At 56.9% G+C, this 18,677-nt stretch overlaps 1 long non-coding RNA gene across 17 annotated transcripts; it reads right to left on the bottom strand.

Annotated features, from left to right (window-relative positions):
• Positions 1 to 5,848: 5,848 nt before the first annotated feature.
• Positions 5,849 to 18,356, bottom strand: LOC128090677 (uncharacterized). Of its 17 annotated transcripts, none has more exons than XR_008211053.1 (6): positions 18,116 to 18,356; positions 15,325 to 17,206; positions 14,612 to 15,147; positions 10,055 to 11,097; positions 6,197 to 8,121; positions 5,849 to 6,019 (listed from the first exon to the last, which is right to left on the bottom strand). It is a non-coding gene; the product is annotated as an uncharacterized LOC128090677 (long non-coding RNA). The 17 variants fall into 17 exon arrangements; XR_008211050.1 differs by lacking the exons at positions 10,055 to 11,097; positions 14,612 to 15,147 and adding exons at positions 9,342 to 9,877; positions 11,812 to 13,390 and having other exon boundaries at positions 5,850 to 6,019; positions 6,197 to 7,585; positions 18,116 to 18,355; XR_008211047.1 differs by lacking the exons at positions 10,055 to 11,097; positions 14,612 to 15,147 and adding exons at positions 11,098 to 11,633; positions 11,812 to 13,390 and having other exon boundaries at positions 5,850 to 6,019; positions 6,197 to 7,585; positions 18,116 to 18,353.
• Positions 18,357 to 18,677: the final 321 nt, after the last annotated feature.

Genomic DNA, 18,677 nt, shown 5'->3' with positions numbered 1-18,677 from the left:
CAGCACTGACTTATCTAATTCATTGTAATGTGTTGTATTCATCCCTTATGTGCAGGCTGGGGTCTGCGTGCAATGCCAGATGAGGTTGGTCTTCCACTTGAGTCGTGAGCGTGTAGTTAGTTGAATTTAGCTGTACACTATTGCACAGTTGTTCTACTGATCTGCACAAAAAATGTGAAAATGAGCTGCGTGTAGAAGAACTCAACATAAAATTTGTTTGTAAATTTGAATAAGACATTACTTTTCAAACACAGGTAATCACTTCTCATATTATCCAGGGTGTATGAAAGCAAAGTCCATAGGAAAAGATTATAATCTATTTAAACCGAAATTACCTTCAACATTCTGATGATTTTCACTAAGGAAAATATTTTTTCCTACTTTAGAAATTAAGTTCAAAAAATCCAAACAAAATATGAATAGCAGAAAACAAAAACAAAACAACAAAACCAACAACCTGAAGGCTGTATACAATCCATGCTGAAACACTGGTAACCCTGTGACTGGGATGTGACTTAACCGAAAGACAATCTGAATTCCCTCTGTTTCCTCTCAGTCAGCAAGGTGGCCCCTTCCAACCTCACTCATTTTGTGCTTGCAGTTGAGGCAAACAGATCTTCTCAACTGCTGACATTAACTGAAGGCAGCAATCTATCTATTGCCTTTGAATATTTTCTCTTACAAAGAAATTGTTCTGTCAAAGACAAACTGGACTCAGTTTGGAATATCCGAGCCTGAGCGCACCGATGCTCCAACAGCAGGGCTTTTTAGCTCGTATATTTATCTCTAAGCTGATTCTCAGCTTAGAAGGTGGGTAACGAATCAGTACCTCCAGTTTTTAGAAGAACTCTGTACACAAACCCCACCCGTTGATTTTCTTTTGCTTCACTCACCGAATATCCCTATGTTGTTGTTGTTGCTCTAGGAATGACAGGGATATTAAATCATTGTCAAAAGAATGGGGAAACTTGTAGTGTCTGAATGACTGACTTGCTAAAATATGCAAACAAATTTATTCTCTTCTTCTATAAAAAAGGGGAGGAAGTGGCATGAACGTGTGCCCTGGGCTGACACTTCTGGAGTTCTAGTAGGTTTCAGCTGGGACAGATGAAAGAAGTATGGCAGTGAAGAAACTCAAGGAAGAGACAGCTAGTCATGTGTGTTCATCACTCTGCAACAATCTAACCACCTGTATATTATTCACACTGTCTCAGCTAGCATTACAGTAGTTCATGTTATTTACTAATGTTATAATTCAAATTTATAGAAAGAATATTCTATGCAAAGTAGCACAACTGATATCTATGTCTCAAAGCCAGTTTTCCTTTCTCTTTTGAAATGAAGGTATGCTCACCTTCAGAAGGCCTGTAAAGTTCTGCCATAAGCAGGGGCCTCCAAACTCTACAGCAACCACAGACAACCAATACTTGAACAAATGTTTTTTAAGTTCTCCAGTACCATCAGCCACAAACAAGTCTCTTGTATAGGCTGGCCTCTCCTTCATTTAATGCAGACAGTTACACAACTAAAACAAGCAATGCAGGACAAAAATTGCTGAGCACCTCAGTAAAAGGAAGGAAGGAAGAAAGAAAGGAAGAAAGGAAGGGAGGGAGGGAGGAAGGGAGGAAGGAAGGAAGGGAGGGAGGGAGGGAAGCCAACAGAGCAGAGGCAAGCATATGTGAACAGCAGGTGTGAAGAAAGAGAAAGAAAAGAAAGCCTAACAGACTGAAGAAAATAAATAGATAAATAGAAGCTCACTGTAAATGTCTTCAGCAAAATAATACCCAACTAATAAAAGTAGAAAATGAACAAGAGGAAAGAAAACTGCAAAGGAATGAAATGTAGTGGACTTCACACACTAGAATATAATGGACGTTCCATAGCAGACTAACATCCCCTTTTAGATTAGTTAGTTTTCTGTGCACTTGAGTAAGCTGGGCATTTTTCAATATTAGAGATGATCACAATTTTTACGGGGAATAAAAATCATCAGAAAAAATCAAAAGATTTTAGGTGATTCTTACTGAAAAGACGTGCACGGGAAACAAAGCGCAGAAGGCTGGCAAACACAGCTCTGCTTTCCATAGAACTAACCAGCTCTGATTTCAATCTGAATACAGGCTTCCTAAAATATTGTTTTATTTGTAACAGTTGGGATCTCACCTGCTAGAACTGATATTTAGAAACTGGAAAAGAAGAGCAAACCCTCTTTGAATGAAACAATGATAGATACGGAGAATTACTGTGCTCTCAAACTGATAACGCGTTTGACGTACGACATCTGGTACTGATGATATCACATGGATACGTTTCATTTTGAAATGCTAAAATACATTTAAAATGTGTGAATAAAAATCAACACGCGCTGAAGGGAATTATTCCATCTTTTTTTTCCCCCTCCATTTAAATACTCAGGACTGAGATTCAGTAACCACTAGAGAGGAACGAATGGTGACTTTTACTACTCAGAAAAGAAAACTACTTCAAAGCACTGAATGGAGCAGGGGAAACATTTCACAAGGCTCTGCTTCTAGAACTGTCACAGATTTTTCCGCTTGAAAGCGTATAGGACTGATAAGATAACCAGACTTGGTCATAGCAAAAGTAGAAAAGATTCCTGAACGATAAGAAAGCGTGAGAATGACCAGGCAGAATGGCTCCATTTCAAGAGATGGGATCTACGTGGTCTTACAGAAGATGATAAGCTAAAGTTCTCAATTTGCAAACTGCTCTAATCTTTTTGTTTAGTTTTAGCATTTCAGTTCAAAACTTCAGAACTCCAGGAGGCTACACCCAGTGAAACTCACCAAGAATAATATTGGTTATCAACACGAACCTAATGAGCTTTTGGAAATCTATTCCAAAAGGTACAACTGAGGCCGCAATCTTAAAGGATTAAAAATGCTCAAAAAAATCCTAAAGCAAATGGAAACAGATAATGAATGAATCCAGAATCACAACAGCAACTTAGTTGATATGAGGTGATTTCATAACTGCAAGGAATTGTTCGTCTTTTACAAGCATGTGACATTGGCCACTTCCTGATAATAATTTCCACATAAACAGAAAAACAACGTTGCCCTTGTTTATGTGAGGAGGAAATAGTAAATCCAACATCTGAAATCCAACAAAAAACAGAAATAAAACCCACATTGCTGCTATGTGTTGAAGTATAACAGGAGCCTCAATGCCGATGAAGATGTGAATTAACAGCCAGTAAGATTTCCCAAAAAACCCCAGTGCAGAGATGCCTGGACAAGATCCCTGTTCTCTGATGTGCACGACATCAGATTAAATGAGCAAAACGATCCCCACCTGGAGTTAAAAACCCATCAATAGCTCTGATTTAACGACCCATTATGGCTTTATAAACATACACGGGAGGACAACAGCAAGGGTTTTGCCTTCCCAAATCCCAGCACATCCTAGTACAGACGAACAAGAAACAGAAGATTTTTTCTCCTCTCACTCATCTTTTGCTGTATGTGCGGGCAGGAGGATGTAAGGGGAAGTCCTGTCTGACTTTCGACAGGCAGTTACCATGAAACGTTTGAGAGGAAATGTGCCAAGTACAACAGCGGTGAAAGAACGCTTACTAAGCTTAATTCAGAAAACACATCTGTTCCATAAATACATCAGATGAATGAGAAGCATTAGGCAGTACGAGTCGACGTTTTCAGAAGGGACCTAGTTTGGAATGCCATTTCTTTTTTGTGCGTTTGGCAAACCAACCAACTCTTTTTAAAAATTATTCTTTTTAAAGATATGGAGGACATTAGGCAAGAGACACAAGAGCTCAGTACCGAGGTCTGGACTTCTGCAGCTTCCAATTCACTTTCGTTATCTACTAATAGCTACCAGTGAATTCAATCACAGTTCCAAAAATTGAAAACCAAGCAATGATGAAGAACAGCCAGGTTGCAGCCTCTGCAGCTCTACGGTTGCTCCAGCAACTGTGACGGGCTCTGCTGCTGCTCCAACCCTTGCAACGCGTCCTGCAGCTGCTCCAATCCCTGCAAGAGGCCCTGCAGTTGCTTCAGTCCTTGTAACGGACCTGTGGGTACTGTAAGCCTTCTCAAGGGCCCCACAGCAGCCATGACCCTCACAACTAGCCCTGTGGTCACTCCAACCCCTATGCTAAGTCCCACAGTTCAACCAAAGAACCAACCAGCGCCTGTAACTCTTCTCCCTCAAAAGTGGGAAGAAAAAAAAATATCCAAAAAAGCCAGAACGTTTAACAAGGAGAGAAGCTCATAAGATGAAGGTGGAACAGAGCCACTACTAAAATGGGAGAAGAAAGAGAAAGAAACTGACTCGAACATTAAATGAACCATGAGGTGTGCAAAAAGATTACAGCTGTTAGGCAGCCAAGCACCACACGCACACAACGCTGGTAGCGACCTCTGCATGGACGGAAACAAAACCCCACGCACATGGCTACTGCCCAAAAGCCTGAAAAGCAAGCCTTCTGGTGACACAGCAGCCCAGAAAGAACTGAGTCAGGCAACAGGACTCATTTCTGAAACAATCTCAGAATCACCTGGGCAAAAGAGCACACCTTTCAGTTGCTATATCACATCCCCTACCACACACAGCATCTGGAAAAATCAGCTGATACACTGGCCTATTAAAGACTACCTTAGGAGCCATAGGTGCATTCCATTTAAACACCGGGACAAATATTTAGCACAAGCCACCTGCTTAGTCAACGCTCAGGGATCTGCCAGTGGGGCTGGTCCAATGGTCCAACGAAACATCCTGTGTACCATAGAAGGGGGATAAAGACGCAGTGGTGCATGTAAAGAACATGCTGAGCAAGACAGTCTGGATTATTCCGGCCTCAAAGGCAAGCCTATTTGCGGGATTACTTCTCCTAAAGGACCTGCAAACACGTGGTGGGAAAAGCAGGATGGTGGGTGGGTGTTGCGTACCTCAAAGGGATTTGATGGTGTGTAAGAATACACAGTTGGCAGACAATACTGCATGCCATCGTCACCACAGTTCTTACAGGCCTCAGTAACATTGTTACCATAAGAACCACCTCACCGAAAGAGGAACCAAACCTGTTGAAGTCAAAGCTAGCTTAGCAAGAAGCAATCTGACAATCTCTCCTGTACTGAAGGACTGCTGTAACAGATACAGCCCCAAATCATGAGCTAAATGACCTTCACGGACAGAAAACTTACATGGACCGGCCATAGGGAGTTGGAATGAGATGTGTGTAAACATCACAAAGTAAGACAGGAGACAATAAACGATTAGGATGTATAAGATCGTTACAAGATCTAACCATAACCTCCATGAGACAGGACAAGGGGTGGGTATGGCTCCAGCTTCAGCAGGGACAGAGCAGCTTTTCCTCACAGTGGATGGCATGCTGCTATGTTTCAGAGAAGTACGATACCATAACACACCAGTGTTTCCAGTTCTTACGGAGCAGCTCTGAACAGAGTGAACGATGTTTGTTTTGTCAGACACTCCTACTGTACAGGAAGAGGGCTGGGAGCAGCTCAGAGAGAGGGGACAGAAACAGGATGGGTGACCTAAACCTGGCCAAGGCAATATTCCATACCCCATGCCATGACACGTAAGGAAAACTTGGAATGTCACCAGTACCCACCACTACACGCCAAAGACAGCTGACCAAAATCCTCAGGAAAGATAAAAAGATTTTCCTTACGGGTAGAGAAAAGAAACAAAAGGCAGAATAGCAATTCAACAAGAAAACGCTTTATGCTAACTGAGGCAGAACTTAATACCAAAATACAGTGCAGGAAAGAAACGAAAACAGGATATCCACTGCAACAACAACATAGAAATAAATTTTATTCTCAAAGGTCTCTACTGGGAATTGGGAAGTAACAACAGCAATACACACATATTAACTATGGCTTCAAAAGACAAGTTAATAGAAAGAGATTGACAGTAAAAAGAATCCCCTTCACGGTCGCTCCTGCCTCCCGCGTCCCCACGACATTTCTTCTTCTTCCTCCTCCTCCTCCTCCTCCTGCAGCAGCTCCTGAAACATCAGCGAGGACACCATTAGATCTGCACAGCAACAAGCCCACCATCGGAAGGGAAAGGGAAACCCAACATCACAAAAGAACCCGGCACGCCCCCACCCAGCCAAGGAAGGCCGAGCATCCCCCCTCCCCAGTTCATCCCAGCAAAAACTACTGCGAGCAGCTTTTCTCACCTCACTGGCGCACGGCGCGCTTCCAGCCGGTGCTGCGGGGGATCACAGAGGCGGGCAGACTGGGCAAATGGAGCTGGGCACACACACAGCAGCGGCCAAAGAGTCATCTTCCCTGATTACAGGGGACCCCCGCCACTGCATCCATTGCAAAGGGCCTGGGACTGCGGGGCACTGGCGCTCCCCACCTTACAGGGCAGCCCCCATCCCTACCGGCCGCGGGAGGCTCCTTCTCTCCCACTCAGGGGGCACCTTGACCCGCACCCCGCTAACGGGGCGGTCACCCCACACAGGCTGCCAGCTGAGCACAAGCGCTCGCACACCCAGACCCTGATTACAGGCGGGTGGACAACACCCCTGGAGCCACAGAGCTCGGTTTCCCCCCCAGCGGCGGGAGCGACTCTCAGCTGCCAGGCAGCGGGGCAACACGGCCAAATGCCGCGCTCGGGCTCCCAGCCCTGATTCCAGGGAGGGCGCAAGCCCAACCCCGCATCTCGCGGCCCCGTGCCTCTGAAAGGCCAGGGCCACATGCCCGCCTGACTACAGGGGGTCTCTCTCAACGCAGCTCACCAAGCACACACCGGGGGCACGCACAGCCCTGCCTACAGGACGGTACCCCCACGCCCCACCCTCACCAAGAAGCCCCGCGGAGCACGAGGCTCCCGCCAACGCCTGAGCTACAGGCTGGCCCGCCCGGCAGCAGCACAACAGCACCAAGCTCTCGTCTTTGGGAACCCGGGGAGCAACCTCGACCCACCGAGCGGGGAGGTCACCCCACACACAAAACCAGCACCTCAACCTGCACCCTCTGACGGGACAGGGAGGGGTCAATCCCACCAGCTGGATGGCTAGAGCAGCCGGCTGCAATGCTGCAGCCTCCCCACACCTGATTACAGGGAGGGCGGGCCGCTCGCGGGACAGAGGCCTCCGCAGCTTGGGACACACGCCCCGACTACGGGGCTGTCACACCGCCAGCGGAGCAGGCGCCCACTAAAGGACTGGCCCATGCCCTGGCTACAGGGCGGCCTCAGCCACAGAACTACCACGTGGCTCTGATCTCTGCTAAGTAATTTAGAGGAAGACAGGACACTCGCTGCGCTCGCGGGACTGAGAGGGAACACCCCTTTTGTGGCATGCACCAAAGTCCTCCGTTCCCCCCTGGTAAGTCGAAGCTAGGCTGCAGCCATTTTTGTGGGAGCCTAAAGGGAAGCTCAGTCGCTCAGTCACACCACAGACACAAACATGGAAAGGAAGGGGAACACACGCGCACAGATGCGACTTTCCAGAAGGGAAGGACAACGCAGCGCAGCCAAACCCTGGGAATAAACCCACAACCGCGGGCAACAGACAAGAGCCTGCAACCTGTCCCTAGCCTGCACGGAGGCCACAGACCTCAACGTGCCAAGGGGCTTCCCAGCTAAAGCCAAAGGCCAGATGCCGTGACGCGCACCCCGAGTACGGCGCCGTCGCATTTACGGGCCACCACCAGGCAACGATGCCGAGGGGCCGGAGGAGGAAGAGGGACGGGCAAACGGCACTACCCTGCTTACAGGGCGGCCTCGGGGTCCGGCGAGCTCCATTTCCCACTCAGGTGCGGAGAGGTGGCTCTCGCCCTCCGTTACAGGGGGCCACGCTCCCCAGGCAGCCTAAGGAGCAGCAAGGCAAAAGCCCAACTACAGCAAAAGCAAAGACCCGAGCCCTGCTTACAGGGAGGTCGCCCAGCACAAAGCCGGCCAAGGCACCGGCAACGCTCAAACTCTCATGTGACTGCGGCCCCGCTAACGGGACACCTGCTTTGCCCAGCCTGCCTCTCTCCTTCCCCCCCGCGTCGGCACGCTTCGGCATCCTCTTCTTGCTCGCTCCTGCCTCCCGCGTCCCCACGACATTTCTTCTTCTTCCTCCTCCTCCTCCTCCTCCTGCAGCAGCTCCTGAAACATCAGCGAGGACACCATTAGATCTGCACAGCAACAAGCCCACCATCGGAAGGGAAAGGGAAACCCAACATCACAAAAGAACCCGGCACGCCCCCACCCAGCCAAGGAAGGCCGAGCATCCCCCCTCCCCAGTTCATCCCAGCAAAAACTACTGCGAGCAGCTTTTCTCACCTCACTGGCGCACGGCGCGCTTCCAGCCGGTGCTGCGGGGGATCACAGAGGCGGGCAGACTGGGCAAATGGAGCTGGGCACACACACAGCAGCGGCCAAAGAGTCATCTTCCCTGATTACAGGGGACCCCCGCCACTGCACCCATTGCAAAGGGCCGGGGACTGCGGGGCACTGGTGCTCCCCGCCTTACAGGGCAGCCCCCATCCCTACCGGCCGCGGGAGGCTCCTTCTCTCCCACTCAGGGGGCACCTTGACCCGCACCCCGCTAACGGGGCGGTCACCCCACACAGGCTGCCAGCTGAGCACAAGCGCTCGCACACCCAGACCCTGATTACAGGCGGGTGGACAACACCCCTGGAGCCACAGAGCTCGGTTTCCCCCCCAGCGGCGGGAGCGACTCTCAGCTGCCAGGCAGCGGGGCAACACGGCCAAATGCCGCGCTCGGGCTCCCAGCCCTGATTCCAGGGAGGGCGCAAGCCCAACCCCGCATCTCGCGGCCCCGTGCCTCTGAAAGGCCAGGGCCACATGCCCGCCTGACTACAGGGGGTCTCTCTCAACGCAGCTCACCAAGCACACACCGGGGGCACGCACAGCCCTGCCTACAGGACGGTACCCCCACGCCCCACCCTCACCAAGAAGCCCCGCGGAGCACGAGGCTCCCGCCAACGCCTGAGCTACAGGCTGGCCCGCCCGGCAGCAGCACAACAGCACCAAGCTCTCATCTTTGGGAACCCGGGGAGCAACCTCGACCCACCGAGCGGGGAGGTCACCCCACACACAAAACCAGCACCTCAACCTGCACCCTCTGACGGGACAGGGAGGGGTCAATCCCACCAGCTGGATGGCTAGAGCAGCCGGCTGCAATGCTGCAGCCTCCCCACACCTGATTACAGGGAGGGCGGGCCGCTCGTGGGACAGAGGCCTCCGCAGCTTGGGACACACGCCCCGACTACGGGGCTGTCACACCGCCAGCGGAGCAGGCGCCCAATAAAGGACAGCCAAGAGCCTGTGAACTCTCTCTAGCCTGCACGGAGGCCGCAGACCTCAACGTGCCAAGGGGCTTCCCAGCTAAAGCCAAAGGCCAGATGCCGTGATGCGCACCCCGAGTACGGGGCCGTCGCATTTACGGGCCACCACCAGGCAACGATGCCGAGGGGCCGGAGGAGGAAGAGGGACGGGCAAACGGCACTACCCTGCTTACAGGGAGGCCTCGGGGTCCGGCGAGCTCCATTTCCCACTCAGGTGCGGAGAGGTGGCTCTCGCCCTCCGTTACAGGGGGCCACGCTCCCCAGGCAGCCTAAGGAGCAGCAAGGCAAAAGCCCAACTACAGCAAAAGCAAAGACCCGAGCCCTGCTTACAGGGAGGTCGCCCAGCACAAAGCCGGCCAAGGCACCGGCAACGCTCAAACTCTCATGTGACTGCGGCCCCGCTAACGGGACACCTGCTTTGCCCAGCCTGCCTCTCTCCTTCCCCCCCGCGTCGGCACGCTTCGGCATCCTCTTCTTGCTCGCTCCTGCCTCCCGCGTCCCCACGACATTTCTTCTTCTTCCTCCTCCTCCTCCTCCTCCTGCAGCAGCTCCTGAAACATCAGCGAGGACACCATTAGATCTGCACAGCAACAAGCCCACCATCGGAAGGGAAAGGGAAACCCAACATCACAAAAGAACCCGGCACGCCCCCACCCAGCCAAGGAAGGCCGAGCATCCCCCCTCCCCAGTTCATCCCAGCAAAAACTACTGCGAGCAGCTTTTCTCACCTCACTGGCGCACGGCGCGCTTCCAGCCGGTGCTGCGGGGGATCACAGAGGCGGGCAGACTGGGCAAATGGAGCTGGGCACACACACAGCAGCGGCCAAAGAGTCATCTTCCCTGATTACAGGGGACCCCCGCCACTGCATCCATTGCAAAGGGCCTGGGACTGCGGGGCACTGGCGCTCCCCACCTTACAGGGCAGCCCCCATCCCTACCGGCCGCGGGAGGCTCCTTCTCTCCCACTCAGGGGGCACCTTGACCCGCACCCCGCTAACGGGGCGGTCACCCCACACAGGCTGCCAGCTGAGCACAAGCGCTCGCACACCCAGACCCTGATTACAGGCGGGTGGACAACACCCCTGGAGCCACAGAGCTCGGTTTCCCCCCCAGCGGCGGGAGCGACTCTCAGCTGCCAGGCAGCGGGGCAACACGGCCAAATGCCGCGCTCGGGCTCCCAGCCCTGATTCCAGGGAGGGCGCAAGCCCAACCCCGCATCTCGCGGCCCCGTGCCTCTGAAAGGCCAGGGCCACATGCCCGCCTGACTACAGGGGGTCTCTCTCAACGCAGCTCACCAAGCACACACCGGGGGCACGCACAGCCCTGCCTACAGGACGGTACCCCCACGCCCCACCCTCACCAAGAAGCCCCGCGGAGCACGAGGCTCCCGCCAACGCCTGAGCTACAGGCTGGCCCGCCCGGCAGCAGCACAACAGCACCAAGCTCTCGTCTTTGGGAACCCGGGGAGCAACCTCGACCCACCGAGCGGGGAGGTCACCCCACACACAAAACCAGCACCTCAACCTGCACCCTCTGACGGGACAGGGAGGGGTCAATCCCACCAGCTGGATGGCTAGAGCAGCCGGCTGCAATGCTGCAGCCTCCCCACACCTGATTACAGGGAGGGCGGGCCGCTCGCGGGACAGAGGCCTCCGCAGCTTGGGACACACGCCCCGACTACGGGGCTGTCACACCGCCAGCGGAGCAGGCGCCCACTAAAGGACAGCCAAGAGCCTGCAACCTGTCCCTAGCCTGCACGGAGGCCACAGACCTCAACGTGCCAAGGGGCTTCCCAGCTAAAGCCAAAGGCCAGATGCCGTGACACGCACCCCGAGTACGGCGCCGTCGCATTTACGGGCCACCACCAGGCAACGATGCCGAGGGGCCGGAGGAGGAAGAGGGACGGGCAAACGGCACTACCCTGCTTACAGGGCGGCCTCGGGGTCCGGCGAGCTCCATTTCCCACTCAGGTGCGGAGAGGTGGCTCTCGCCCTCCGTTACAGGGGGCCACGCTCCCCAGGCAGCCTAAGGAGCAGCAAGGCAAAAGCCCAACTACAGCAAAAGCAAAGACCCGAGCCCTGCTTACAGGGAGGTCGCCCAGCACAAAGCCGGCCAAGGCACCGGCAACGCTCAAACTCTCATGTGACTGCGGCCCCGCTAACGGGACACCTGCTTTGCCCAGCCTGCCTCTCTCCTTCCCCCCCGCGTCGGCACGCTTCGGCATCCTCTTCTTGCTCGCTCCTGCCTCCCGCGTCCCCACGACATTTCTTCTTCTTCCTCCTCCTCCTCCTCCTCCTGCAGCAGCTCCTGAAACATCAGCGAGGACACCATTAGATCTGCACAGCAACAAGCCCACCATCGGAAGGGAAAGGGAAACCCAACATCACAAAAGAACCCGGCACGCCCCCACCCAGCCAAGGAAGGCCGAGCATTCCCCCCCCCCCAGTTCATCCCAGCAAAAACTACTGCGAGCAGCTTTTCTCACCTCACTGGCGCACGGCGCGCTTCCAGCCGGTGCTGCGGGGGATCACAGAGGCGGGCAGACTGGGCAAATGGAGCTGGGCACACACACAGCAGCGGCCAAAGAGTCATCTTCCCTGATTACAGGGGACCCCCGCCACTGCACCCATTGCAAAGGGCCGGGGACTGCGGGGCACTGGCGCTCCCCGCCTTACAGGGCAGCCTCCATCCCTACCGGCCGCGGGAGGCTCCTTCTCTCCCACTCAGGGGGCACCTTGACCCGCACCCCGCTAACGGGGCGGTCACCCCACACAGGCTGCCAGCTGAGCACAAGCGCTCGCGCACCCAGACCCTGATTACAGGCGGGTGGACAACACCCCTGGAGCCACAGAGCTCGGTTTCCCCCCCAGCGGCGGGAGCGACTCTCAGCTGCCAGGCAGCGGGGCAACACGGCCAAATGCCGCGCTCGGGCTCCCAGCCCTGATTCCAGGGAGGGCGCAAGCCCAACCCCGCATCTCGCGGCCCCGTGCCTCTGAAAGGCCAGGGCCACATGCCCGCCTGACTACAGGGGGTCTCTCTCAACGCAGCTCACCAAGCACACACCGGGGGCACGCACAGCCCTGCCTACAGGACGGTACCCCCACACCCCACCCTCACCAAGAAGCCCCGCGGAGCACGAGGCTCCCGCCAACGCCTGAGCTACAGGCTGGCCCGCCCGGCAGCAGCACAACAGCACCAAGCTCTCATCTTTGGGAACCCGGGGAGCAACCTCGACCCACCGAGCGGGGAGGTCACCCCACACACAAAACCAGCACCTCAACCTGCACCCTCTGACGGGACAGGGAGGGGTCAATCCCACCAGCTGGATGGCTAGAGCAGCCGGCTGCAATGCTGCAGCCTCCCCACACCTGAATACAGGGAGGGCGGGCCGCTCGCGGGACAGAGGCCTCCGCAGCTTGGGACACACGCCCCGACTACGGGGCTGTCACACCGCCAGCGGAGCAGGCGCCCAATAAAGGACAGCCAAGAGCCTGTGAACTCTCTCTAGCCTGCACGGAGGCCGCAGACCTCAACGTGCCAAGGGGCTTCCCAGCTAAAGCCAAAGGCCAGATGCCGTGACGCGCACCCCGAGTACGGGGCCGTCGCATTTACGGGCCACCACCAGGCAACGATGCCGAGGGGCCGGAGGAGGAAGAGGGACGGGCAAACGGCACTACCCTGCTTACAGGGCGGCCTCGGGGTCCGGCGAGCTCCATTTCCCACTCAGGTGCGGAGAGGTGGCTCTCGCCCTCCGTTACAGGGGGCCACGCTCCCCAGGCAGCCTAAGGAGCAGCAAGGCAAAAGCCCAACTACAGCAAAAGCAAAGACCCGAGCCCTGCTTACAGGGAGGTCGCCCAGCACAAAGCCGGCCAAGGCACCGGCAACGCTCAAACTCTCATGTGACTGCGGCCCCGCTAACGGGACACCTGCTTTGCCCAGCCTGCCTCTCTCCTTCCCCCCCGCGTCGGCACGCTTCGGCATCCTCTTCTTGCTCGCTCCTGCCTCCCGCGTCCCCACGACATTTCTTCTTCTTCCTCCTCCTCCTCCTCCTCCTGCAGCAGCTCCTGAAACATCAGCGAGGACACCATTAGATCTGCACAGCAACAAGCCCACCATCGGAAGGGAAAGGGAAACCCAACATCACAAAAGAACCCGGCACGCCCCCACCCAGCCAAGGAAGGCCGAGCATTCCCCCCTCCCCAGTTCATCCCAGCAAAAACTACTGCGAGCAGCTTTTCTCACCTCACTGGCGCACGGCGCGCTTCCAGCCGGTGCTGCGGGGGATCACAGAGGCGGGCAGACTGGGCAAATGGAGCTGGGCACACACACAGCAGCGGCCAAAGAGTCATCTTCCCTGATTACAGGGGACCCCCGCCACTGCATCCATTGCAAAGGGCCTGGGACTGCGGGGCACTGGTGCTCCCCGCCTTACAGGGCAGCCCCCATCCCTACCGGCCGCGGGAGGCTCCTTCTCTCCCACTCAGGGGGCACCTTGACCCACACCCCGCTAACGGGGCGGTCACCCCACACAGGCTGCCAGCTGAGCACAAGCGCTCGCACACCCAGACCCTGATTACAGGCGGGTGGACAACACCCCTGGAGCCACAGAGCTCGGTTTCCCCCCCAGCGGCGGGAGCGACTCTCAGCTGCCAGGCAGCGGGGCAACACGGCCAAATGCCGCGCTCGGGCTCCCAGCCCTGATTCCAGGGAGGGCGCAAGCCCAACCCCGCATCTCGCGGCCCCGTGCCTCTGAAAGGCCAGGGCCACATGCCCGCCTGACTACAGGGGGTCTCTCTCAACGCAGCTCACCAAGCACACACCGGGGGCACGCACAGCCCTGCCTACAGGACGGTACCCCCACACCCCACCCTCACCAAGAAGCCCCGCGGAGCACGAGGCTCCCGCCAACGCCTGAGCTACAGGCTGGCCCGCCCGGCAGCAGCACAACAGCACCAAGCTCTCATCTTTGGGAACCCGGGGAGCAACCTCGACCCACCGAGCGGGGAGGTCACCCCACACACAAAACCAGCACCTCAACCTGCACCCTCTGACGGGACAGGGAGGGGTCAATCCCACCAGCTGGATGGCTAGAGCAGCCGGCTGCAATGCTGCAGCCTCCCCACACCTGATTACAGGGAGGGCGGGCCGCTCGCGGGACAGAGGCCTCCGCAGCTTGGGACACACGCCCCGACTACGGGGCTGTCACACCGCCAGCGGAGCAGGCGCCCAATAAAGGACAGCCAAGAGCCTGTGAACTCTCTCTAGCCTGCACGGAGGCCGCAGACCTCAACGTGCCAAGGGGCTTCCCAGCTAAAGCCAAAGGCCAGATGCCGTGACGCGCACCCCGAGTACGGGGCCGTCGCATTTACGGGCCACCACCAGGCAACGATGCCGAGGGGCCGGAGGAGGAAGAGGGACGGGCAAACGGCACTACCCTGCTTACAGGGAGGCCTCGGGGTCCGGCGAGCTCCATTTCCCACTCAGGTGCGGAGAGGTGGCTCTCGCCCTCCGTTACAGGGGGCCACGCTCCCCAGGCAGCCTAAGGAGCAGCAAGGCAAAAGCCCAACTACAGCAAAAGCAAAGACCCGAGCCCTGCTTACAGGGAGGTCGCCCAGCACAAAGCCGGCCAAGGCACCGGCAACGCTCAAACTCTCATGTGACTGCGGCCCCGCTAACGGGACACCTGCTTTGCCCAGCCTGCCTCTCTCCTTCCCCCCCGCGTCGGCACGCTTCGGCATCCTCTTCTTGCTCGCTCCTGCCTCCCGCGTCCCCACGACATTTCTTCTTCTTCCTCCTCCTCCTCCTCCTCCTGCAGCAGCTCCTGAAACATCAGCGAGGACACCATTAGATCTGCACAGCAACAAGCCCACCATCGGAAGGGAAAGGGAAACCCAACATCACAAAAGAACCCGGCACGCCCCCACCCAGCCAAGGAAGGCCGAGCATCCCCCCTCCCCAGTTCATCCCAGCAAAAACTACTGCGAGCAGCTTTTCTCACCTCACTGGCGCACGGCGCGCTTCCAGCCGGTGCTGCGGGGGATCACAGAGGCGGGCAGACTGGGCAAATGGAGCTGGGCACACACACAGCAGCGGCCAAAGAGTCATCTTCCCTGATTACAGGGGACCCCCGCCACTGCATCCATTGCAAAGGGCCTGGGACTGCGGGGCACTGGCGCTCCCCACCTTACAGGGCAGCCCCCATCCCTACCGGCCGCGGGAGGCTCCTTCTCTCCCACTCAGGGGGCACCTTGACCCGCACCCCGCTAACGGGGCGGTCACCCCACACAGGCTGCCAGCTGAGCACAAGCGCTCGCACACCCAGACCCTGATTACAGGCGGGTGGACAACACCCCTGGAGCCACAGAGCTCGGTTTCCCCCCCAGCGGCGGGAGCGACTCTCAGCTGCCAGGCAGCGGGGCAACACGGCCAAATGCCGCGCTCGGGCTCCCAGCCCTGATTCCAGGGAGGGCGCAAGCCCAACCCCGCATCTCGCGGCCCCGTGCCTCTGAAAGGCCAGGGCCACATGCCCGCCTGACTACAGGGGGTCTCTCTCAACGCAGCTCACCAAGCACACACCGGGGGCACGCACAGCCCTGCCTACAGGACGGTACCCCCACACCCCACCCTCACCAAGAAGCCCCGCGGAGCACGAGGCTCCCGCCAACGCCTGAGCTACAGGCTGGCCCGCCCGGCAGCAGCACAACAGCACCAAGCTCTCGTCTTTGGGAACCCGGGGAGCAACCTCGACCCACCGAGCGGGGAGGTCACCCCACACACAAAACCAGCACCTCAACCTGCACCCTCTGACGGGACAGGGAGGGGTCAATCCCACCAGCTGGATGGCTAGAGCAGCCGGCTGCAATGCTGCAGCCTCCCCACACCTGATTACAGGGAGGGCGGGCCGCTCGCGGGACAGAGGCCTCCGCAGCTTGGGACACACGCCCCGACTACGGGGCTGTCACACCGCCAGCGGAGCAGGCGCCCACTAAAGGACTGGCCCATGCCCTGGCTACAGGGCGGCCTCAGCCACAGAACTACCACGTGGCTCTGATCTCTGCTAAGTAATTTAGAGGAAGACAGGACACTCGCTGCGCTCGCGGGACTGAGAGGGAACACCCCTTTTGTGGCATGCACCAAAGTCCTCCGTTCCCCCCTGGTAAGTCGAAGCTAGGCTGCAGCCATTTTTGTGGGAGCCTAAAGGGAAGCTCAGTCGCTCAGTCACACCACAGACACAAACATGGAAAGGAAGGGGAACACACGCGCACAGATGCGACTTTCCAGAAGGGAAGGACAACGCAGCGCAGCCAAACCCTGGGAATAAACCCACAACCGCGGGCAACAGACAAGAGCCTGCAACCTGTCCCTAGCCTGCACGGAGGCCACAGACCTCAACGTGCCAAGGGGCTTCCCAGCTAAAGCCAAAGGCCAGATGCCGTGACGCGCACCCCGAGTACGGCGCCGTCGCATTTACGGGCCACCACCAGGCAACGATGCCGAGGGGCCGGAGGAGGAAGAGGGACGGGCAAACGGCACTACCCTGCTTACAGGGCGGCCTCGGGGTCCGGCGAGCTCCATTTCCCACTCAGGTGCGGAGAGGTGGCTCTCGCCCTCCGTTACAGGGGGCCACGCTCCCCAGGCAGCCTAAGGAGCAGCAAGGCAAAAGCCCAACTACAGCAAAAGCAAAGACCCGAGCCCTGCTTACAGGGAGGTCGCCCAGCACAAAGCCGGCCAAGGCACCGGCAACGCTCAAACTCTCATGTGACTGCGGCCCCGCTAACGGGACACCTGCTTTGCCCAGCCTGCCTCTCTCCTTCCCCCCCGCGTCGGCACGCTTCGGCATCCTCTTCTTGCTCGCTCCTGCCTCCCGCGTCCCCACACTGCTTCTTGCAAAAATAACAGTTTTCATTATAGTAATTGTTCTCCGTAAAGTTAACCACTGTACCACCTTGCACTTCTGTATTGTTAGCGTGGCCCACCTGTTACGGAGGTTTTTTTGCCTCTTGTTACTCCCCTCACCTGGAACATTTCAGATTCTAGCTCCTATAAATTCATTTCATTGCTCATTCTCCTGTTCGTAGCAATCATGTGCTGTGAAGTTACAAGGGACATTTCCAACTTGTAACATCTATTGCCATGGATTGTCTTTTAGAAGAATACAATATTTCACACTGAAGCCTTTATTTTTCTGAGCATCCACCCGTTCCTCCTATAGAGCTTCTTTAACACACTTACATTTTTAAACAGCACAATGATACTTTATGTCTCCCCCCTTTTCATCAGCAGTGCAACTCTCGCGTCCTCCCCCATTCCCACCACCTCGTTCGTGAGAAGAGAAAAAACCCGTTTGTTTCAGCACTGCGATAGCAGTTACTATTGCTTTATTATTGCTGCTCGCTGTTGCCTCGGAGCGTCTTCTTGCACGTGGCAGCTCGCCCCGCTTGTCGCGCCTCCTCGCCTCCTCTGGTAGCGCGCTCAGAGCTCCCTGCTCTCGCAGCCCGCTCGGAGAGCCCGGCTCCGCCCGCCATCAGAGCCCAGCAGGCGACTCCAGCCCCGGCTCCTTCCTCCCGCCACCGGAGCGCAACTAGCAGCTCCAGCCCCGGTTCGGCCCGGCCGCCATCGGGGCCTGCGACTTCGGCTGCCATCCGCCGGAGCCCGCGCGCAGCGGCAGCAGCAGAGTCCCGGGCCCCGCCCCGCCCAACCCACCTCGACCCGGTCCCAGCCTCGCCGCACCCCCGCGCCGGCCCCGCTACGCCTCGCCTCGGATCCGCCGCACCCCGGCCCCGCCGCACCTCGGCTCTGGAGACCGCTTGTAGCCGCTGTCGCTGCTACCGCCGGCGTCTTTCCTTCGCAGCACCCCGCTCCTCTTCACAACGCTGTGGAAAACGTCTCGCTCACCTGCCCGCGCGCGCACCTTTTATAGCTGTCCCTTCAGCCCGCCAGCCAATAGGAGCGCTGGGCGCCGCTGTCGCTTCCCGCGCTTTTCTTCCCGCCGTTCTCTCTCCAACCCCCTCGATGTTCCCGCCCTTTCTTCCTAACGGAGGCCGGGCCGGGGTCACCTGTCGGTCACGGCCGGGGTCACCTGCCGGTCACGGCCCCGCTCACAGGTGCTGCCATCCGTCCCCTCAGGGCAGAGCCGCGGCTCCGGTGATCTCAGCTCACAGCCCCAGAGCCTGGCAGAGCTGGCTGTGGGGAACTCCGTGCTTTCACTTCAGGGTTTCTTTCAACAGTGATGCACATATGAGGTATTCCTTCCTGAGTTATAGATGCCCACAAACATAATTAAAAAATGTATGCATATCTTTTAAGGAATTCTTCCCAGTGACACCTCCCATCTCTGCCCCTACAGCAAAA

This window comes from Tympanuchus pallidicinctus, unplaced genomic scaffold, assembly GCF_026119805.1.
Source record: "Tympanuchus pallidicinctus isolate F22 unplaced genomic scaffold, pur_lepc_1.0 scaffold49, whole genome shotgun sequence".
NCBI lineage: Eukaryota > Metazoa > Chordata > Aves > Galliformes > Phasianidae > Tympanuchus > Tympanuchus pallidicinctus.
Note: the sequence above shows the minus strand (reverse complement) of the source record. Positions and strands in the feature narration are given on the sequence as shown.